This window comes from Mus musculus, chromosome 7 (genome assembly GCF_000001635.26).
Source record: "Mus musculus strain C57BL/6J chromosome 7, GRCm38.p6 C57BL/6J".
In the NCBI taxonomy this organism is placed as follows: Eukaryota; Metazoa; Chordata; class Mammalia; order Rodentia; family Muridae; genus Mus; species Mus musculus.
In genome coordinates this window covers 96,170,020-96,194,787 of record NC_000073.6, presented here as the reverse complement: position 1 = coordinate 96,194,787, position 24,768 = coordinate 96,170,020, and the positions used below count along the sequence as shown (strand labels likewise).

General features: G+C 42.2%; 1 protein-coding gene across 3 annotated transcripts in view; it reads right to left on the bottom strand.

The window, feature by feature from the left end:
* Window positions 1–23,544, bottom strand: part of Tenm4 (teneurin transmembrane protein 4) — a 739,850-nt gene extending 716,306 nt beyond the window's left edge. For 2 of the 3 annotated variants that reach the window (XM_006507806.4, XM_030242547.1), the window contains exon 1: window positions 23,295–23,515. The gene's annotated coding sequence lies outside the window, so the exon portion shown is untranslated. Of the gene's footprint in view, window positions 1–23,294 lie in introns of all 3 variants that reach the window. The other variant, NM_001310762.1, reaches the window with a different exon arrangement.
* Window positions 23,545–24,768: the final 1,224 nt, after the last annotated feature.

Here is a 24,768-nt window from a genome sequence, read left to right as displayed (position 1 = left end):
AGATCCTTCTACAAAAGGCTATACTCAACAAAACTGGAAAACCTGGACGAAATGGACAAATTTCTGGACAGATACCAGGTACCAAAGTTGAATCAGGATCAAGTTGACCTTCTAAACAGTCCCATATCCCCTAAAGAAATAGAAGCAGTTATTAATAGTCTCCCAGCCAAAAAAAGCCCAGGACCAGACGGGTTTAGTGCAGAGTTCTATCAGACCTTCAAAGAAGATCTAACTCCAGTTCTGCACAAACTTTTTCACAAGATAGAAGTAGAAGGTATTCTACCCAACTCATTTTATGAAGCCACTATTACTCTGATACCTAAACCACAGAAAGATCCAACAAAGATAGAGAACTTCAGACCAATTTCTCTTATGAACATCGATGCAAAAATCCTTAATAAAATTCTCGCTAACCGAATCCAAGAACACATTAAAGCAATCATCCATCCTGACCAAGTAGGTTTTATTCCAGGGATGCAGGGATGGTTTAATATACGAAAATCCATCAATGTAATCCATTATATAAACAAACTCAAAGACAAAAACCACATGATCATCTCGTTAGATGCAGAAAAAGCATTTGACAAGATCCAACACCCATTCATGATAAAAGTTCTGGAAAGATCAGGAATTCAAGGCCAATACCTAAACATGATAAAAGCAATCTACAGCAAACCAGTAGCCAACATCAAAGTAAATGGAGAGAAGCTGGAAGCAATCCCACTAAAATCAGGGACTAGACAAGGCTGCCCACTTTCTCCCTACCTTTTCAACATAGTACTTGAAGTATTAGCCAGAGCAATTCGACAACAAAAGGAGATCAAGGGGATACAAATTGGAAAAGAGGAAGTCAAAATATCACTTTTTGCAGATGATATGATAGTATATATAAGTGACCCTAAAAATTCCAACAGAGAACTCCTAAACCTGATAAACAGCTTCGGTGAAGTAGCTGGATATAAAATTAACTCAAACAAGTCAATGGCCTTTCTCTACACAAAGAATAAACAGGCTGAGAAAGAAATTAGGGAAACAACACCCTTCTCAATAGCCACAAATAATATAAAATATCTCGGCGTGACTCTAACGAAGGAAGTGAAAGATCTGTATGATAAAAACTTCAAGTCCCTGAAGAAAGAAATTAAAGAAGATCTCAGAAGATGGAAAAATCTCCCATGCTCATGGATTGGCAGGACCAACATTGTAAAAATGGCTATCTTGCCAAAAGCAATCTACAGATTCAATGCAATCCCCATTAAAATTCCAACTCAATTCTTCAACGAATTAGAAGGAGCAATTTGCAAATTCATCTGGAATAACAAAAAACCGAGGATAGCAAAAACTCTTCTCAAGGATAAAAGAACCTCTGGTGGAATCACCATGCCTGACCTAAAGCTTTACTACAGAGCAATTGTGATAAAAACTGCATGGTACTGGTATAGAGACAGACAAGTGGACCAATGGAATAGAATTGAAGACCCAGAAATGAACCCACACACCTATGGTCACTTGATCTTCGACAAGGGAGCCAAAACCATCCAGTGGAAGAAAGACAGCATTTTCAACAATTGGTGCTGGCACAACTGGTTGTTATCATGTAGAAGAATGCGAATCGATCCATACTTATCTCCTTGTACTAAGGTCAAATCTAAGTGGATCAAGGAACTTCACATAAAACCAGAGACACTGAAACTTATAGAGGAGAAAGTGGGGAAAAGCCTTGAAGATATGGGCACAGGGGAAAAATTCCTGAACAGAACAGCAATGGCTTGTGCTGTAAGATCGAGAATTGACAAATGGGACCTAATGAAACTCCAAAGTTTCTGCAAGGCAAAAGACACTGTCTATAAGACAAAAAGACCACCAACAGACTGGGAAAGGATCTTTACCTATCCTAAATCAGATAGGGGACTAATATCCAACATATATAAAGAACTCAAGAAGGTGGACCTCAGAAAATCAAATAACCCCCTTAAAAAATGGGGCTCAGAACTGAACAAAGAATTCTTACCTGAGGAATACCGAATGGCAGAGAAGCACCTGAAAAAATGTTCAACATCCTTAATCATCAGGGAAATGCAAATCAAAACAACCCTGAGATTCCACCTCACACCAGTGAGAATGGCTAAGATCAAAAATTCAGGTGACAGCAGATGCTGGCGAGGATGTGGAGAAAGAGGAACACTCCTCCATTGTTGGTGGGATTGCAGGCTTGTACAACCACTCTGGAAATCAGTCTGGCGGTTCCTCAGAAAATTGGACATAGTACTACTGGAGGATCCAGCAATACCTCTCCTGGGCATATATCCAGAAGAAGCCCCAACTGGTAAGAAGGACACATGCTCCACTATGTTCATAGCAGCCTTATTTATAATAGCCAGAAACTGGAAAGAACCCAGATGCCCCTCAACAGAGGAATGGATACAGAAAATGTGGTACATCTACACAATGGAGTACTACTCAGCTATTAAAAAGAATGAATTTATGAAATTCCTAGCCAAATGGATGGACCTGGAGAGCATCATCCTGAGTGAGGTAACACAATCACAAAGGAACTCACACAATATGTACTCACTGATAAGTGGATACTAGCCCAAAACCTAGGATACCCACAATATAAGATACAATTTCCTAAACACATGAAACTCAAGAAAAATGAAGACTGAAGTGTGGACACTATGCCCCTCCTTAGAAGTGGGAACAAAACACCCATGGAAGGAGTTACAGAAACAAAGTTTGGAGCTGAGATGAAAGGATGGACCATGTAGAGACTGCCATATCCAGGGATCCACCCCATAATCAGCATCCAAACGCTGACACCATTGCATATACTAGCAAGATTTTATCGAAAGGACCCAGATGTAGCTGTCTCTTGTGAGACTTTGCCGGGGCCTAGCAAACACAGAAGTGGATGCTCACAGTCAGCTAATGGATGGATCACAGGGCTCCCAATGGAGGAGCTAGAGAAAGTATCCAAGGAGCTAAAGGGATCTTCAACCCTATAGGTGGAACAACATTATGAACTAACCAGTACCCCTGAGCTCTTGACTCTAGCTGCATATGTATCAAAAGATGGCCTAGTCGGCCATCACTGGAAAGAGAGGCCCATTGGACACGCAGACTTTGTGTGCCCCGGTACAGGGGAACGCCAGGGCCAAAGGGGGGGAGTGGGTGGGTAGGGGAGTGGGGGTGGGTGGGTAAGGGGGACTTTTGGTATAGCATTGGAAATGTAAATGAGCTAAATACCTAATAAAAAATGGAAAAAAAAAAAAAGAAAATAAAGTCAAATATCCTGCATGGATCTGGTGCAAAATGGACATCCCTTGCCTTGTAATTCACCATCTCACCTGGCTTGATGTCCTCTCTCCCTAAGAGCAATAGTTTCTGTTTCAGCTGTCTCTAACCATTTTTATTTCTACATTTCTCAATAATCCACCTCCTTTGCAATTTCTTGATTGCTTTTGATTTTTGAAAGTACTAATATACTTTGTGTCATTGTTTTTATTGCTATGATTTTGTTAAAATTATTCTCCGTTAAGCCATATCATCTTCTATAGTGTACATATAGTTTTCTTGTATTAAGTTTTGTGTCTCTCCTGTTGTGTCTTTTTTTTTCATGGTTGTTCAACATTTTGGGGATCGATACTCTTTGATCCCCCAACTTTTCACCAAGCTATAAACCTCCTGATATATCCCATCTATAAAATAATCTATTAATTCATAATCTATTAATTTCCTTTCTTTATTCTCTATCCCCCAACTCTCTCTCTCTCTCTGTCTCTGTCTCTCTCTCTTTCTCTCATGTGTGTGTGTGTGTGTGTGTGTGTGTGTGTGTGTGTGTGTGTTTCTCTCATTTTCCATCATCCCCTCTGCCCCAGTGTGGGCTGGTTGTGTTCTGACCTGCAGCTGGACACTCTTTTAGGATCTCCTTTACCTTATTCCTGGAGATAGTGATGACTCTCTAGTTAGTGGTTGCACTTAGACTTCTGTGATCACATATCCTCCCCTTTGTTTTGCTCTTCATGCAGCAGGACATGGAAACCTGTATATCTAATTTGACTTGTCCTAGAACTCTGGAAGGAGACAATTTTTCTGTCATTCTCAGGATGTTTATGGCTTCTTGTCTTCTATGTGCTATCAAGGAGTCTGGTGTATTTGTCTCTTTGTCCGGATTTTGTCTTGTGAGTGTGACTCTCTTACCTTATTCCATCTCTGGATGTTTTAAAAGCACTTCAGTTTCCCAGATTAAAAAAATAATATTACCATTATTCATTGTTCTCTCTCCCTCTCCCTTCCTCTCTCTGAGTAAGTGTGTGTGTGTGTGTGTGTGTGTGTGTGTGTGTGTGTGTGTGTGTGTCTGTGTGTCTGTGTGTGTACATCCATGGTGACTGGGTGAGACCAGGGTACAGCCTGCTGGCATCAATTCTCTTCATCTACCATGTAGGTCCCAGGAATTCATCTCAGGTAGCCAGGCTTGGAGCCATCTCTCCTGTCCCCATTTCCTGGATTTCAATTTCAGAAGTCACAGGATGCTTGCCTTATTTCTTTTTTTTTTTTTTAATATTTTTATTAGGTATTTTCCTCATTTACATTTCCAATGCTATCCCAAAAGTCCCCCATATCCTCCCCCCCTCCCCTACCCACCCACTCCCACTTTTTGGCCCTGGCATTCCCCTGTACTGGGGCATATAAAGTTTGCAAGTCCAATGGGCCTCTCTTTCCAGTGATGGCCGACTAGGCCATCTTTTGATATATATGTAGCTAGAGACAAGAGCTCCTGGGTACTGGTTAGTTCATATTGTTGTTCCACCTATAGGGTTGCAGTTTCCTTTAGCTCCTTGGGTACTTTCTCTAGCTCCTCCATTGGGGTCCCTGTGATCCATCCAATAGCTGACTGTGAGCATCCACTTCTGTGTTTGCTAGGCCCTGGCATAGTCTCACAAGAGACAACTATATCTGGGTCCTTATTTCAGTGGGCCTTATTTCATCAACTGTGCTAGGTTGTTGCTGGCTTTTTGTTGTTGTTGTTGTTGTTTGTTTGTTTTGTTTTGTTCTTTTTTTTCACCTTTAGAAAATCTAAAATTTGCTTTGATTATTTCTTTGGTAATTTTTTTTGTTTGTATTCAAATTTTAATATAACCAAATACTAGAACTTATAGACGGTTTCTCATTTTAAAATTTTCTCTTTCTTATTTTCAATATTCTTGTCTTTCTGCTCTACTTTTGGGAAATTTTTGTCAGTTTTGCCTACTAACCCTTCTGTTGACATTTTCACGTCTGCTGTTATGTTTTTAATTGTCAGGAGCCTGTTTTGGTTGCTTGAATGCTTCTCTTTAAATAGCCTCCTTATTTCATGCAGGCTACATCTCTAAGGATGCTAACAATGTATCTTATGAACACTCCTGTTGATGCTATTCTCATCCTTGTCTCTGTGTTCTTTGAGGTTTATCTATTCTTTGACAATTTCATACACACATATAGTGTATGATGACAACATTCAACCCCAATTCTATCTTACCCCCCCCCCCCACACACACACACTTTGGAACCCTCTCCCTATCTCCTAAGGGAGCTTTTACTTTAGTTTTTTTTTTTTCTTCTGTCAATAACCCACTGATTTTTAATTAGAGTTGCTTGCATATGTATTTGTATAGTATAAATGTGTTTTTTTTCCTTGCACTATATTTGAGGTTAGTAATAAAAAGGGTTTTAATACAGATCTATGTAAAGAGAGAGAGAATGAGAGCAGTCTTTAGCTGTTCACCACTTAATGAGTATGCTCATATTTGCATGGTCTAGGTGTGTATATGTGCAATCAACAACAACAGAAACAACAAAAGACAGTTGAACAGTCCAAGCTCTAGAGTAATATTTGCTGCTGGTGGGATGCCCTGGCAAGGTAATTTTCTTGGTGACTCTATAACAGGCTTCTTGGTTTCTTTAGAAAGTTTATTTCAGTCTCTTCCAAGGGCGGAAGATGCTGACTGCTAAAGTTTTCCAAATGCCTAGCATGGGGAGAAGTAGAGAGCTGGCCTGACCACTGTAAACAGTTTTCATTTACTTTTGTTCCTTTTCTCAGCACATTCTAACTTCCTTTATTAGACAGATTTCCCAGGGATCCAGGGTGTCCCGAGCACTGTGGCGAACAGCTAGGTACCCAGGATCGTGTGGGACTGAGGTGAAGCTGGAGATAGTTCATCAGCCTGTCCACTTTCAACTCTTCCCAGACCAGTTCTGTTAAAAGTGCCCCAAGCTTCCCATTTCTAAGGATCCCTGGGGCTCTGCAGTGACAGCCAGATACCCACAGGCTCTCCCTACAGAGAGCTTAGAAGCCACATTGGCAGGGCTGCTGAGTCAGTTGGTTCTTTTTCACCAGCTCTAGTTCTAAAATACTATTCCCTTCTTGGCTATTTTTCCCTTTGTGGTTGTGTGTCTCTTTTAATATTTCTTTCTTGTGGAGTAGTGTTGGTAGTTATTACAGAAGAAACAAGAGTTAAAGATGTGTTTAACCTCCATGAGCTGCAGGAGACTACGGCAGAGATTTCACTAAGCTATCCCCAGAATCTTGAGTCCCTTCTCTGAGTGGCCACGTGTCTCTGTCATTGACTATCCCACCTGTGAAGGAGTTGGGGGTCCTGAGTAGCGCCCTCAACATTGCAGTGCAGATAAGCATGTCTGTCTTATAGTTGTGAAAACCACCAGGGTGATGTCTTGCCAGTAATCTTAGTTCCTGCTTCTTTGAAGAATATCTATAAATGCCAGTCACATATATTTTCAGTATTACAATTTCTGGCTAGATTGGTGCCAAAGCTTACTGGGTCAATGATAAAGATGATGAGGCCTACATGGAAGGAGAGGATCTTCCTTTATAAATGTTTTAATGAAAAGTCATGAATTATAAAAGGTAATAGTGGTGATAGTGATGGCTATGACAGAAGTTGATATTTAGCAGGAACTTATTATATGTCAAGGAGCTTCTAATGTTGTCTCAATTGAGCATCCAGGCATCTGTGCATGTATATTTTTACTATTTTGTTCCAGAAAGGAACAGGCTGATGTGTAGAGTTAAGATTTTAGGTCAATATCACACAATAAAGACGTGGCAGGTCACAAGGTCAGAGTGTCTAGTTCTCCCCAGAGTAAGTACTCCTACAGCCAAGACCAGAGCTTCTCAAACTTTAATGCTGTCACAAGCCACCGAGGATCTTGTATTGCACGGTTACGGTACAGATTCTGGCTTAGCAGGCCTGGTGTGGGGCTACAGTTTGCATAGTCAGCTAGCTCCCAAGTGATGCTCTGATGCTACCACAAGGACCAGATTTCAAGTATTGATCTCTATGGATGCCCCATTGCATGCAATCTTGCTTCCCTCGGGCACAAATGAGGTCATAAGAACCATGATATATTCACTGTTTCCTTCCTGTGTGCATATACAGGACGGTGGGCACTCCTGCCTTCACTATGCCCTTGCTCGGGAGTCCTTGGCACGATTCTACCACTCTCCTACCACTGTTCGGAGGGCAGGTTTTTCACTGCTTGCTGAGCCAAGCGTATCCTCATCATTCACTGTGCACACTGATTCTAGTGCCTTCTCTGAATACAACCCTCTGGCATTCTAAGCAGGTATGCTGGAGTATACAAGACTTCCAGGCATAAGGCTGGAGAGATGGTTCAGTGGATAAAGGGGCTTGTTGTCAAGGCTGGTGACCTAAGTTTAATGCCTGGACCACATGTGGCAGACAGAAAGAACCAACTTCCACAAGTTGTCTTCTGACTTCCACACATGTGCTATGTCAAGCGCACGCGTGCACGTGCACTGTAATGATTAAAACAAATCTCTCAAAGCATGGAACTGTTTCCCTGTAGTGCTCAGCAAGGCTATGCTGTGTTCCCTACATAGAAATGTGCAAAAGACCCTCCCACACAGGGGTCACTCTGTCAGTTGCTACCTATAGCCTATGACCTAAAAATATGAAATACTTACTCTCTGGCATCTTTATTTTGCTTTGGCCACTTGATCAACTCTTCTAGAATTCACCATTCTGGAAGCAAGTTCAACTCAAGCTGACTTTCAGGCAAGTGAAGCAGATGATGTCTGTGATCTCAGCAGCTATGTGCAGGTATGTATCTATGGCCGAGTCTCTGATGTATCTATGGCCAAGTCTCTGATGTATCTATGGCCGAGCCTCTGCCATGGCTCTCTGTGCTTAAGTTTCTCACTTGAGTTCTCAAGGACCATACTCAGGTCTTAAGGCTCATATGGAAAGCAATTTATTGATTGAACTGTCTTCCCAGTCCCCATTTATTTTATTTTTAATATATCTGAAGGAAAGATATATTATGTTCAAGAGGCTTCTACACTCCTATGTTTATGCACAAGGAGACTGCAGCCATCTTTTGTATGGGCTGTGTGCCCTCCGCATTGGCCTAGTCCTCCTGGGTCCACATTAGGTGTTTTGTTTTGTTTTCCCACTTAAGTCCTGCAAGGATTTGTGTTTCTGATCTCTGGCTCTCAGTCACAGGGAGGAGCTGCATGAGTATCAGGTAAGTACTTAGCCTTTCTAAGACCCAGTGTCCAAATTATTCAGTGAGGATAGTAAATGCTCACGTTATTGTGCAGGCTGCATTAATGTGCTAGAGTAGCATCCAGCAGCCCTCTTGCAAACCACGCATAATTTCTTCCTTTTCTTCCTCTTTCTCCTCGACTTCTGAGATAGGGTTTCGTGTATTCTAGGTAGGCCTTGTGCTCCCTAAGTAGACAAGGATAGCCCTGAACTCCTGATCCTCCTCCCTCTACCTTTCTAGGGATCCATCTCAGGGCTTCAGGCATGCTGGGTAATCATTCTACCAGCTAAAGTACCTCCCATAGTTACAAATTATTCTTACATTTATTATCCTTGATTTTAAAATTATTTTTTAAAAAAGTATACATTATTGGCTTTTAGGCTGTATAATGACAGGCCACAGACAAATTTGGATCTGGCCAAAGTTTACCAAGCCTGAACCAGAGCCTATGAAGGCCTTATGATAATACTTGGCAGCTGGTGAGTATTGACAAAGGTTCCTTCTCCACACGGCAACATTAGGCCTCTCCCTCTCTCCCTTTTAGACATGGGTGGATGCCACAGTGCCCATCAGAGCCCTACTGACATTCAGATTATCCCCAAACAATACGGGGTGGGGAGGTGGGGCTGCAGCAGTTTGTCTGTTGAGACACGTCCTTCTGAGTGAAAACCTGTGTGGTGTATCTGGAGCGCCAAGACAGCATGACGAGTGTGGCGTAACTATGTCACCACCATGAAATCAAAACCGTTGTTTCAGCCATTTGCTAAATCGCATCTCCATTCCCGTTCTTCTGTCTCTACCACCAGCAAACAATCCAGTCAGTATGGGGAGTTGGAGGCCCTCTGAAATCTGATGAGAGGATCTTTATGCTCACGGCTCTCCTCCTCTGTTTTAGTTATTTAATTCCCCTCTTCCCCTCCCCCAACAGTTTGTGCTGCATTATTTATTATTTAACTTGAATGCTGTGGGTGTAGCTCCAGATGAAAGGCACTTGACAAAAAGAAGATTGCGTCGTGTTATGTGACTCATGCATGCAGCTCAGTATAATTAAAGTAAGAGAGACAGGACATTGTTCTCCTATTCAAAGACTATGATGGCTGTATCGAAAGGAATATCAGTTAGTTTCTATGTCGTCCTCAGAACCCAAGGAGCACACACATTTACGTAGAAGAGACAAAGAGCATATCAAATGATCGTCCCATAGACTCATGCACTTCTTTCTTTTCTCTCTTTATTTACCAACAAGGGGAACAAAATTGTATGGGAGGGGGGTGAACTCTGTTCCTAGAATACTTTGACTTAACTTTTCTTGATCCAGGCACACAGCTTGTGGGGATTCATTACTCTTATGTTCTTATAATAAACACTGCTTAGATACTATGATGGCTCATGCTCATAGTGTACTTGGCAAAATCTAGAATAATCTGGGAAATGGACCTGTGGGTATACCTGTGGTGGATTATCTTTGTTCTGATCGATCGATCATTGACTGAAATAGAACCATTTTAATCATGGGCAGGACATGGGTGAGAAAATTCTGGGCTGGACAGAATCAGAAAAGCTAAGCTAGTTGAACATACATTCCCTGCTCTCTGTAAACATAGTGTGGCCAACTACTTCACGATACAGCAGCCTTGACTTCTTGCACATTGTGTTGGTTTATACATGTTTGGCCCAGGCAGTGGCACTGTTTGGAGGTGTGGCCTTGTTGGAGTAGGTGTGTCACTTGGGCGTGGGCTTTGATATCCTAGTCCTAGCTACCTGGGGGGTCAGTATTCTGCTAGCAGCCTTCAGATGAAGATGTAGAACTCTCTCCTGTACCATGCCTGCCTGGAAGCTGCCATGCTTCTGCCATGATGATAATGGACGGAGCCTCAGAACTTGTAAGCCAGCCCCAATTAAATGTTGTCCTTATAATAATTGCCATGGTCATGGTTTCTGTTCACAGCAGTAAAGCCCTAACTAAGACAGACACAATGGACTGTATCTTGAACAGTGAGGCAGAATAAGCCCCTCCTTCCTGCAGTTGCTTTTGTCACAGTATTTTCTCACAGCAGCAGGAAACGAACGGAGGCAGAAATCTACTATAGGGTCAAATTCTCTGTGAAGTGCTAGAGTGAACGGATGCATAAATGAAGGGTCCTGAAATTCAAGAATTTATGAACTAGAGAAGAAGGCATATGAATTAAACACAGCACTCAAGCATAAATGACTAAATTTGTACAACAGCAGCAAGAGCCAGTGTTCACCAGGAACTTGGGTGTTATTTTAAATGCTTTTTGTATGATGAATCCTTTAAGTCCTCTCAGGAAGTCCTAGGAGCTATGTACTAATATGGCTCTCCACGGATGGGGAAACTGAGGCCAGGCAGAGAATAAACTCTAAAGGTCTTAAAATGTATTCAGAGAAATGAATATAGAAAAGTATCTATTGTGTTTGGGGTGGGGAATTAAGTTCTCTCTGCAGGCCAAGTGAGCAGGACATTTCACATAGAGAAGTGAGTCTACCTTACCTATGCCAAGATGAGTCTGTACTAGACCCAGAGAATGACACTTCCTTTTTAAAAAATTGTTTTATTTATAGAGGGTGTGTGCACATGTTCAGGGTACATGTGTGCACAGTTCAGAGTCCATGTGGAGATCAGAAGACTGCTCTCCCTTTCCATCAAGTGTGTCCCAGGCATTGGACTTGGGTTATCAGGCTAGGTGGTAGACACCTTTAACACTCAGCCATCTTGCCAGGCCAAGAAGAATGTTTCAAACCCCACTCCTATACTTGCCCATTTTCAAGCTAGACAGCATTACAAATAGTTGTTTATTCAACATTAGTCTCCCCTGTAGTTCCAGAGACCTCAGGGTGCCAGCACTGTTGACTACCATATGCCCAATGTCTAGCATGTGCTTAAAGGATAAATTTTGAAATAAATGAAGAAATCTGGTCAAGGCAGAAGAGTGGATAGTGATTAAGCCAATAGTGGCTGCCACGGACAAAGGTTAAGGCTCAGTTCCATTTTATACCCATATTTGCATTTTAAATACTCTCATTTCACACTGTTCTCTTGCAGACATGCCCATGGTATTCTTAAAAGGCTTTAAAAGCACGGTATTGTCAAAACTCCCATTACTGTATGTTTCGGTAACATTCTGCACATAGATCTGCAGCAATTACTTTGTGCTCGGAATTCTAAGTTGAATTCTGCACTTTACCCAAGATAGCCATTAATTAGATGAAATGATGTTACTGTTGCATGCAATGTGTTTTAAAGTGCAAAGCCATGTGTGACAAGAAGTGAACTTTCTTCTTTTCTTTTGCAGAAGAAAACCATGCGGACAGCCATTGCAGAAGCCCTCAGGCGGTCAGGCCTTTCTGTTGAAGCAGGCAACCCTTTCCAGAGAAGGGAAATGTTCTGGCTTTGCTAGTCAGATGAGCAGAGATGTCTAAAGCTGGGGTTAAGATTCAGCGGTGGGGGTGAGGTGGGGGGAGAGAGATTATCTGCCTAGAACTTTAGTATAGATCTGGGAACAGTTTGGAGATTTGAGTATTGCTATTGTTATTATTAGTGTTATTTGTATTCTTTGGTCTCAGGATCTTCCCTGTGCTAGGCAAACACTCTATCCCCAGCCTGTTTTAAAATTTTTATTTGGAGATGGAAAATTCCTTGATAAGTTCCTTAGGTTGGACTAAAACTTACTAGGTAGCCCATTGTCATCTCCCTGCCTCAGTTTCCCAAGTAGCTGGCATTCTGGTTACCTACCGCCATGGCTGGTTTGAGATATCTTTGCACACATTCAATTGAAAATATCAATTTGAAAGATTTAGAAGGCTCTTCTAGCTGTTGAAAGGAAGGGGGCTGGGCATGGTAGTTTGTATCTCCACCCATAAAACTTTTTGATTAGGTAATTATATTAAATATGGTTCAGATGTTTGATATAAATGTATGATTACCTCATGGAATTATTTCTAAGTATGGGGGCACTAATGGCTTTTGGCCTACAATCCTGTATAAGGAGAGCACGATGTCCACATGCAGTGTGCTTTGGACCTCTAGAAAGCACTGTGCTCCTAAGAGAAGGTGGCAAGCTTCAGAGTGTCTTTGGGCAGCCACTGAACTTGAGGTTGGTAAGTGGATTTACACAGCAGAACACGAAATGGCAAGCTTTGTGTCAGCCTGACCTAAGTTCTGCTTTTGGCTGGACACCTTAGCAGCTTTGTGTCTCTGGGCAAATCACAAGGCTTGATGGAAACCACATTCCCTGCCCCCTCTGACATCAGTTCCAAACCAGAGAGGAGAAGAAATGGCCAACATGTTCCTTTAGAGATACAACCACACAAGTAATAACTTGCCTAACTGAATCGGACGGAGACTTCCATTTGAAAAGAGCCCATCACAAGCTCTGCCAAAGGTCTGAGGCAATGGGAAACATGAGAATCGTTCTCTTGCTGGGCTTTTTTTTTTTTCATTCCACAAATATTTATGGTGTATTTACAACGTGCAAACCACTATGCCAACCCCAGACTATACCCTGGAGATCAAATGTAGATATGGGTTTTTTTTTGGGGGGGGGTTGTGGTTTGCAAGATTCTTCCATACAGACCATCCAAGTGAGAGGAATTCAGTGCACTTGAAGACCCTATACTACAGATGACACATCTGAAGCTAAGAACTAGCAACTCTGGGGGAGTCATGCGAAAGTTGGCTTCAGACAGTACTCAAGGAGCATGGTCCATGGTCCCGAAGGCCGGCTCACTGCTCTACCAGCATTGCCAACCTCAGCTTAGAGTTAGGGGCAAAGGATTTTGCTTACTCAATTGCATGTCAATTTTGCAATATGGACACATTAATTATTGTCCCTGCATTTCATTGATGCTATTGAAACCCAGAGAGATTTGGTGGCCTGCTCAAGCTCAAGACCACCCAACTCTATAGGCCAGAGTAGAGGCTAGGTTACTGGTCCCTTGTGTGATACATTGGCAAGTAATATCATCCATACTCCCTGCTTCGATGTTTGAGAATTCGGGAACTTTGAGCCCTATGGTCTTAAATTATTTCCATAACCTATGTAAGTTATAGTTACATTCCAGTGAATAGGCCATTCTGGAGCAAAGCTTCAACACACCATTAGCAAAGTCTTACAGGCTTGGAGTATTCTTTATGGCCAGCACTGAGGCCTGCTTTTCCTCCCTCTACGTGTGGCCCAGCCAAGTGTTTACTCATATATGCAAGCTGGCTCCTCAGCGCCATTTTTCTTTATTTCCCCTCAATGAGAATGGGGAAAGCAGCTTTGAGCATATGGAAGCATTTCTACACTGCTAGATTTTTTTCTGGGTGAGGGTTAGGGTGGGAGGGTGAAGGTATAATTTGCAAGTCTGTGTCAGAAGAAATATATATTTCCCAGTGATGTTGATTAGACAGGGTTCCACATGGCAAAAGTTGTCTCCAATAAAGCATGATTAAAAATTCTCCTTTGCCCCCCAGTACAGCATTCATGAAGTAAGTACTTCTTACTCTGTTGAACGTTGGCCAAGACACAAGCTCTGGATGACGCTGGGTCTTTATGCTTCGCTTTGGTTGGCTCTGCTGTGTGCCCACTGGGCCTGTGCAGGCATAGGCCAAAAGATGAAGGCTTCCCTCCAGAGTCTGTGGCCACACTACATTTTATGCCTGTGAACATGCTCATGTTGGGGGGTAGTGCACACATGTATGTACATAAGTATGGAGTGCAGAGACCTACACCCAGTTTCTTACTCCATCACTCTCCACCTTCATTTTCTGAAACATGGTCTCTTCATCGAACCTGGAGATCGCTGATTCAGCTAGATTTACTGGCCAGCTAGCTCCAGGGATCTTTTTGTTTCTGTCCCCCTACTCTCACCCTCAGAGCTGGGGTTGCAGACAGACACAGTCCTGCTTGGCTTTTAAAAATGGGAACTAGGAATCCAGACACTCATCCTCATACTTGTGTGTCAGGCACCTTACTCACTGACCCATCTCCTCAACCTTCTATTTAATTTGTTTTTTATGAACAGAGTCTTACATAGCTTAGGGCTGGCCTTGAACTTGCTATGTAGCTGAGGTGGTCTCCCTGCCTCTCCCTTCCCAGTGTTGTGACTACAGGTGTGTGATACCTGGCTTATGTGGGTTAGGGGTGGGACCCAGAGCTTCATGCATACTCAACAAACAAACTAAAAACTGAGCTCTATCCCTAGCCCATCACACTAGAGATTTTTTTTAAGTAAATTAAGTGACTAAACATGTAAGCATGATCTATGTTAATTGCCCATTTAAACTTAGTATGCCTAACATAACAATTTCCTGAGCAAACCTATTCATAATACATTATTCTAGTCTCTAGTGAACAAAACGCTGCTCAACTGCCAAGGGCATGGCAGACAATATGATGCAGACTTCCGGTTTTCTAAGGAGTGTTTGTCTTTGTACACATTGCATTTCCCCTTATATGGGGCATCTCTTGAAGGCACTGCTCATCTATCTTGGAAAAAGACAGGTGAACTGGCCCTCATTGGCCATTTCATAATGTGTACAGACTGGAAGAAATCAGGGGCATCCACGTAGTATGGAAGGACTCAGGAATATTCTGTGCTAGAGGGGTCCATGCACAACAGAGGTTTCACCCCAACTTGAAGAAAAAGCAGTGGTGGCAGCCCACCTCCTGTTTCTCAGATTCACAAAGGGTCCTCAACATCTTCCTCCTCCTATTCCTAGCAGTGAGCCACTGGGATGTGTCATTAGACCTGCTTTCTTATGTAAGAAAATTAAAGCGAGAAAGGGAGGAGAGAGCAGAGATGAGGGGGAGGGGGAGTTCGAGGAAGAGGCGTGGGAGGAAGAGGAGGAAGAGGTAGAAGAGGAAGGTGAGGAAGAAGAAGAGGAGGAAGAGAGTTTAAGCTTTCTTGGGTCTCAGAGTGAGGGAAGAAAGTGTGTAGGCATCCAGGGACTCTTCCTGCAATTAGGGATTGGAAGTATTAGCACTTGCTTCCTCCACTTCCATCTCTGGTACCCTGGGGACCCTGCGCCATCACAGCTCTGTACATGTAGACAAGAGCCCACAGGATTTTTTGTTTTTGATTTTTAAATGTGCCACCTAGGTCAGCCCCTTCACAAATACCTAAGAATTCTAACACCATTGCATAATGCATTTAGGGAGAGGCAGGAGGGTTAGATGATTCCTTATGTCTGATGTTGCCATTGGAAAGCCCACATTTTTATACCTTCCTCCCAATGCAGTTGAACTGGAATAGCAATGTTGGTGGCTTTGGTACTCTTGCCTCCTCCTGCTCCATCCCACAACCCTTCTTTCCTGCCAAGGAGACAGGCACAGTGCCTGGCGCTTAGGTATTCAGTAAAGAGTTACAGTTTTGCTTTCCCATTCTTTCATTCTTTATGTCTCCCTCATACATCACATGTCAAACTTTATTTAACATCGGTTAAAAATTAATAATTATGCAGGCCCTCCCTAACAAAGTAACTCTTTATAGTGAAATGCCAAACAGGTATCATCCCACAGGGCAATCAATACTTGGGTGATATGCAAATCAGGGAACTAGGGGGCCAGTTCCAGGAAAGTTTGAAACATTCTCAATGCAAAGGTACTGGGCACTGTGTAAAGATACACCTGATTCTTCCAAGACTTTGAGGGTGCTTAGAGTCTTACTTTTTAAAATAAGGGAAGTCACTGAATGTGCAGTAAGGCATGAGTACATTGTCATGCCTTATTCATTCATGCATTTATTTATTTATTTATTTATTTATTTATTTATTTTATTTATTTATTTGTGGTGTGTGCATGCGTGGTGTGAATGGCACGTGTGGGGTATGCATAGGTGTGTACTCATTCATCTACTTATTTTATTTATTTATGTGTGGTGTGTGCATGCGTGGTGGGAACGGTGCATGTGGGGTATGCATATGTGTGCATGCAGTCATGCAAGCTCAATGTGAAAGCTGGAGAAGGACGTTGGCGTCCCCCTCCAGTGCCTTCCACCTTGTGTCTGAGACAAGGTGACTCACTGAACGGAAATGTGCTACTTAGCTAGGTGGGATGGTCCAGGAGCCCCTGGCATCCACCCATTGCTGCCTGTCAGTGCTGAGCTAACAGTCTCAGGCACTCAACCCTGCCCAGCTCTGAAAATATCTGGGGGCTGGGGATTTGAGTTCAGCTCCTCTGGCTTCCATAACAAGTGCATTTACTCAATGAAACACATCCCTAGCCCCCCTTTAAAATCTACTACATCATCAACTTGAAGAAAACCAGTCTTTTTTTTTTTTTTGAGATTAAAAGGGAAACTTCACATTTTGATTGGGGGAAATTAAGCTTTTTGTGGCACAAGAGATGCATGCAGGGGAGCAGGAGTCATACAACCTTCAGCTGTTTGAACCCCAAAGACACTGTGAAGCAAGTCATTTATTGGAGCGTTTGCTGTGTGTGGTGCAGTGTACTCTCTGCAATAGTGACTCTGAGACTCTAGATCACAACCATCTGGCAAACCTCTATCTCCAGAAATGTTTGCTTTACAACTCACAGCAGTAGCAAAATTACAGTTATGAAGTAGCAACGAAAGTAATTTTAGAGTTGAGGGTCACCACAACATGAGGAACTCTGTTGAAGGGTCACAGCACTAGGAAGGTTGAGAACCACTGATTTACAAGATCTATGCAAGCTGACTCCTCTTATACCTGTTTTATAGGTAAGAGAACTGAGGCTCAAAGTCACCTCGCCAGAAACTGTTGTGCAGTCTCCGTCTGATTGTAGCCTATCTTGGCAGCATCCTGCTTGGGGTTCCTGGACCACCTCTCTTTCTACCCCTAACCCCCAAGGATAGAATTTACAGTGTGTAATGCTCTGAGCTGAAAGCCACCGCCTTAGAACGACAAGGGAAAATGGACTTCGTCACATGCGACCCAAAGCAAAGATCTAATTCCAAATCATTTAGCTTCCTCTCTGCCACCTGAGACCACAGCCGTAGCTCTCCAGCAGCCCGGCTCACTGGAGGAAGACTCACAGACAGTCTGGCCCACTGACTTTTCAGGATCAGCATTTATAGAGGCCCTGCTGTTTTTACCTTATCAGTTATTAACACTTAAAACCACACTTGCTACTCAAACACCCATACCTATATTCAAAATTCCCCATCGCAGGGAATTTTTAGCCGGTCCAATCTGGATCTTTCACCCGTGTTTGTGTCTCCAGACCACTAAGCACCCTGGGAAGCCAGTGCTCTGTGGGTCCTTATGATGCAAGAGGCAGAAAGAACCTCTTGCTGAAATTCATGTGTCTCATCTTAGGCCGCGGCTCAGACTCTAATTTTTATATTAAAAAGACAAAAAGACTTAAAAATGCTGATGGGGGGGACCTCATTTCTGAACGCAGGCGCACTTCTAAGGATCACAAAGGGAAGAAAGCATCACAGCGTGAGAGAGCCATGCTTGAATCACAGAAAACAGATTTCTGCATGCCCCAAAATTCATTAAAAAATGAAAGGCAAGTAGCAGGAAAGAAATGTTTATAATAGACCCAACAAAGGCCTGATATCTTTAATAGGGATGAATCTTTCATGAATTGAAAAAAAAAAGAAATCAGCAGAAAAATGGACAAGGGCAGAAAATTAAGAGTATAGACAATCTGCAATAAACATGAAAAAGAGTTTCATCTCAGAAACAATCAAAGAAATGTAAATGAAAATAATATGGAAAGCAGCAATGTTTGCAGGCTGTGTCAAAGGTGAAGAAGATGAATGTCAGTGTTTGTAAGCATGTGGGCTATGCTGTCCCATTTCTCAGTTTTGTCAGTGTTTGTAAGCATTTGGGCTACGGTGTCCCGTTTCTCAGGTTCATGTATACAGACCTGCCTCACAGACACACAGTTCAGCCTTGTGTTTCTTTGACTCTAAAAAGTTTTAAAGTGTTGGTGTTCTCTGAGCCATTAATTTCAATCCTATACTTTAAGAAAATTATTTTAAAATTTCAATTCAATACTAAGAAAAATATTTAAAAAATAGAAGTATGAGTTATGTTTATCAGCATCATTTCTATCAACAAGACCTGGTTCAGAGGAAGCTAAATTCTTGGAAAGAGAACTACTTGAGTAAAGTACAACAGGTGTATTGCTCTACGGGCACAGAAACATTGTAGTGAACGGTTGGGATGACATTAGAAAGGGCACATAGGCATCATATAATCTTGATTGCTCAAAAATGTCCGGTAAATATTGCATATACCAAAGTGAAGGGAACTCAAAAGTGTGTAATGGTAATGCCTGGTGGAGGAAATGTGGTATTATGGAAATATGAATATGTGGCAGCGTGTGTTGGGGAGCTTTCTTAAGTGAACCAGCAATGGGAGCAAGCCTAGATCTTAACCTAGATCTTAACCAAGAGCTGAAGCTAGACAAGACCATTGGAGCATCCCTGACTACTGGCAACACACAATGGTCAGGTGCTGAGAGCACAATTGTTTTTGTGTGTGTTGTTGGGGATTGGACCTAGAGTCTCATATGGACTGTAGACGCTAGGCAAGCTTTCTACCATTAAGCTGTATTCTCCTCCCCACCCCACCCCCGAGCCCTTGCAAAATGTGGCGTGACATTGTGGCACTTGACACTTGCTTAGAAGTAGGCCACCACACACAGGAGCCATCTGCTCTCAGAAAGATGACGTGTACTTGGTAACTATGTTTCTTAATAGTTAGAAACAGATTTTTTTTTTCTGGAAGAGCACCATCACTTAATATAATAATTTGAAAAATATGGAAACTTTTACTTAAATGAAATGCATATATATATCACAAAAAATTGAGAAAGTATGAAAAACACAGAGAAGAAAGGAAATTTTAGTTTTACTGTGCAAAAATAGCCACAGTTCACATTGTGTTATATTTCTACCTGTAACAATTGTGTATTTTAATTGGTTTGGTGTTTAATTGGCTTGGATTTTGTTATAATTGATATGTTTCTTTTCTTAAAAATAAAACAAAAATTTTTCTCTTTCATTTCAAATTATTGCTTCTCCCTCCCCTTATCAGAGAAGACAATCTAATCATACAAGAAATACAATTTAAAATGTATATACATAGAAAGGTAAATAGATAAATAGAAAGATAGATAGATAGATAGATAGGTAGTTAGATAGATAGATAGATAGATAGATAGATAGATAGATAGATAGATAGATAGATAGATCATAGATAACTTGCAGTTATTCCTGGCCATGCAGAGAGGAATGGGTCCATTTTGGAGAGCCATAAAGTCACAGAGCAAACTTGGCAAGCAAATGCAGCTGTGTGTACACTGGAAAATATGTAGCACACTTATATTTTCATTCTGAACTTTGTTCTGTATACTCTAAGAGACTTAGGAACTTTCAAGACTCTTTTTGAAACTGAGGCTTAACTTTACACTAACAAATCCTCATTCTCAGGCTCCCGGGCAGAGCAAAGAATACAGGCATCTTATGACACTCCTTCCTACCCATAGAAACGTGAGTGAAGCTGAGAATGTTTGACCGTTTGTTTACTTACTGTTCATTTCTAGATAGGATCTCACTAAAGGTGTAGCCCTGACTACATAGATCAGGCTGGCCTTGAACCCACAGAGGTCCACCTACATCTGTGGCTCAAGTGCTGGTTTTAAAGGAGTATGACATTCTCTATCCCTGAATCATGTCTCTATTTTTAAGGGACATGTGTTTTTCCTTTCATGCCTGAAAATACTGTGCAAGAATTCTTTGGGTCTATGACTACAATTGGCCACAGTCACGGCCAGTAACGTCTTGTCAACCAAATACATTTCTCTCCTAAATTCCAAAGCTCTACAGCAAGGAAATTCTGTTACTAACACAACCTGTAATGCCTGGGCTGTGGCTGCACCACAGCTGAATGCCTGAGAAACTTCTAATACTTGAGTAAAATACAGATACTATTTCTAGCCATCTCCACCTCATTGCTTAGAAAATAAGGAACTATCATATAAATGTATACACATAATGCATACATACAAATAAAAGAAGACACATAAGGAAAAGCAGCCTGGGAAAAATCAGTCCCCGTGTAGTAAGGAAGTCATGCTAAAACCAGATGTGTGCTTTGTAGCGTCTTTGATATTTCTGCTTTCAAATAATGAATTCCAAATAATAATTGCTAGTGTAAAAGCTGATACCATTATGTGGTGCCTGAAGCTTGCTGTGTGCATGTTATAATTCTCAAATAGTTCCTGGGCTTTAACCTAATGTACAGATGCTGAAGCAGATGCCTGATATAGGGGACCATCTGAACCTACCGCTGTGTTTAGCTTTGCTGTTGATATCTTTTGCATGTAGTCCTTGGACTGAGCTTAGATACTTGCAAAGATCATTTGGTCTTTGAAAAAGAATCACTTGAAATTTGTTATTTACTTCACAACAGTTGCCCTGAATATGAACAGCAGGCCACTTTGCTAAACATACCTTTTTTCTTCACCTTCCTGTGTAGCAACAGCAACTATTGTATGTCTGCTGTGAGAAATACCAAGATCAACTTATATGACATGCATTACTGCATTTAATTACCTGCACAATTTTATCAAAGGGGGAAATAAAAACAACCAACCAAGCAAGCAAGTAAAAACCTAGTTTGAAATTGAAACCAAGGCACAATAAAAGGGGAGTGCACTGCCTAACCTACAGCAAGTAAGAGACATAAAGAACATTTGAAGGGATGGAGAGAGGACTCTGAGAACAACGTATTAATGCTTGGCTCTCCCCTTCCACCACGTAGGTCCAGGAGATTAAGCTTGCTGCTAAGTTTGATAACCTGACATTTCATCTCCTGGACCTACATGGTGGAAGGGGAGAGCCAAATACTGATAAGTTATTCTCAGACCTCCACGGGAGTGCCATGGCTCAGCACTCTCACCCCACTAAATGCATATGTGTAAGAGAAAATAAAACTTTACAGTTCATCTAGTCAGCTGTTTATCTTCACTGATCAGTGTAGCCTCTGTACTGTAACATCACATGTGTGCAGTGGCACATGGGGCAGTGCAAATAATAACATTAATTTAAAAAAAGAAAAGAAGTTTCTTTGGCTGAGCATGGTGAAATATACCTGTTATCCTTGTCCTCAAGAAGCTGAGTCAGGAGGATCACAACAGACTCAAGTGGGTCCTAATGGTATAAAGGGAATAAGGCTAGCTTGAAACAAACTAAGAGCCTTCTAATTGCACACAGAGTATCCACACAAAGGCACGCAAGCCCAGGGAGGTGGCATATGGGTTAGAAATGAAGGTGTGAGTCTCAATTAAATATCTTGAAAATATTTATATTTTTATCTAGTGTGGTTTCTAACTACAAGACTTGTAGTCACAGGTAGAACTCTTGTTGGTAGCTTGTGAGGTTTCAAACTCTGACCTTCTGAGAGCTCTCTGTCCAGTTTCTTTGGCATCATCCCCAGTCAGTCAAAGATTCTCAGTCATAAAGCAACGTCAAGTACCTACGAAGAGGGCAAAAGACCTGTCTATTCCTACACCCTCACTTTATTCCTGTGTCAAACTGGGTAATACTAGTGTCCCATAATACACTTCTACCCATGGGAGGTGGCTCCTGAAACCTGGAAGTTATGCAGACTCCAGTTTCACTCAAGTTTTGGATAACTTTAGTCTCCTTTCCTGCTACATGCTTCCCCCGGGGTCACCCCCATCTGTAACAGAAGCTTGATATTACAGAGATCCATAAATTAAAGTGGAGCAAAAGAACTCAGAAGAGACTGGAGCATCAAGACTCCCATGTGCAGCTAAGTGCAGCTGCTGAGATGCAGTGCTGGCCACTCAGCCCAGCCTTCACCACCCTGTCCCTTTCTGTCACTAGACACACACCAGGAAGATGGAGGGCGGTAGGAAACAGAGGTTTGACCTTTCCATCCAGTCCCATGGCTGCACTTTGGGACCTTGCCATCCCCTTGGAGTTTGCTAGAATTGGCGAGAGAACAGTCCTTGACTCAAACAACTGAGAAATATACTTAACACCACATTGATTTTCCATATAATTTTATAAGCACAAACATTCTCTTTCATTTCCTGACAAACAGCTATATTCCCCAAAGTGTCCAATAAAAATCAGTAATTTGCACATCACTGTCTTTCTCAGAGGCTGCTGTTTAGAGTTAGTCATCAAGGCCAAGGTTCTGCCTCTTCCACCCCCTCCCCAAACAAAGCAAAACCTTTTGATGCTTGGTGGCCGGCTTTATAGACTTCCTGATGCCTGGGAAGAGTGCTTACTCTGCACACAGTGAAGGAAGTCGCCACACATCCACACAGCTCTGCCCCCCAACTCTGCCACTGCAGGGCCTGCTCAGGATCCCCTACCTGCTCCCCACAGCTATGAGGGAGAGTAACGCCTTCCTGCATGTGTCAAAGTAGAGTGATTAATTCAATGACTGACAAACGCCCGAGGCTAAATGGGCACCCAGTCCTAGGTGGCAGCGATTACTCAAAAGTTGCATCATAGAACAAGCAATGACAAGATTGAAGACTGGAAGCAAGCAGTTTTTCATTCCAGGAATCTACATGCCGTGCCCGTGCCCTCTCACCCAGGGACTGAAACACATAGGGTCTTCCTCCTTCCACTTTGTGGTTTCTAACTTCAACCATATCCTTTTCCCCAGCCAGCCCCTCCCCATCCAAGACGCAGCCAGGTTGCTGCAGGGGGCGGGAACAGCAGAGAAACAGAAAAGTATAGATTCTTACCCAGAAGTCAGGTCTTCTCAGGTCCTGGGGATGCACAGTTCTCAGGAGACAGGGCACCGGGGTTGCCAAGGGAACCTGAAATACTAGTTTGCCACAATCCTGCAGGAATTACGTCCCAGGGGTGAGTAGGGACGCGTCAGTCATTCAAAACTGCTGAAGTTCAGAGTCTGAGGAAGAGAAAAGGAAGCACAGAGAAAGAATGTCTCTTAGTGGCCCGGTGTCAAGTGGAGGAGTCCAGATTCGGGGCTCTTCCCATCCCCACCCGATGCTGGTTGTCAGGGAGCGTGTGTGCTTGCTTCATGTTTTGTGCTGGTGTTTTCGTTTCTTTTTCCCTGAGCCCTGGCACTGGGGAGCGTGGAATGGCTCAACCTGTTGTAATCAAACATGTGGGTTGCTGCTTGTTGCAAAGATATTGCAGCAGCCTCTTCATTACAAGAGGCTGTTCTTGGATGGAAAGAATTAATTTCCTTGCCTGTGGGTGCCTGCTTGGGCTCCAGGACGTGGATGGAGCAGAGTGCTGAGACTGGGAACTGAGACACTGGGCACAGCGTTCCTGGTCATATGCCCCTGGTTTCCACTGTCTTGACTGTAGGAGACTCCTGCCAGATGCATCCTTTGTGTGCAGGTGGGACTCAACCCCAGATTTGAAACTACAACTTTAAAGCTGATTCCTGGAAACTCATTGGTCCGAGTACCTCAGGCTTTCTCATCACAGGGCACTGTGGGTGGGACTGTCCTTGGAAAATAGGGAAGGCATCCATGCCCCCAATCTGTTGGCTCCTTCCCTCATTCATTCATTCATTCATTCATTCCTTCATTCCTGCATGTGTGAATTTATCAGTCTGTTCTGTACTCACCATTCATCCTTGCACTAATTGCTTTATTTATTAATTTATTTATTAATTTATGTTCCCTTACATATTCATCCTCCCATTTGGTATTCACATACATTTTTATTCACTCACTGACTGACACGTTCAATTGTATTATTATTTGTCAAGATTCATTTATTCACCTATTTGTCATTTCATGTAATCTATAGACTTGCCAAACATGCACACATTCATTTTTTTCATGTATGAAGCATTTACTTTTATTTCCCATATTCACCCATGCATCAATCCATCCATCCAAACATCCCATAAATCATTTTAAATTCACTGATTCATAGATTTGTTGTCTGAGATGTAAATGTTCATCTATTTATGCACAAGTTCCTGCAATTCTTCATCTTCTGAAGATACATCCTAAGTCCTATGATATGCTGAGAAAAAAGAATGACAGCATACCAGTTGGTAGTCCTGAAAACATATTAGGGATATATATGCAATAACAATGAATGAAAAGGAGGCCATGAATTTGAGCCAGAGCAGGGACAGTTATATGAGGGGGAGGGGGTGTGGAAGGAGGAAATGGAAAAGGGAATTATAATTGCAATTAAAATATGATTTCAAAAATCAACGATAGCAAAAGA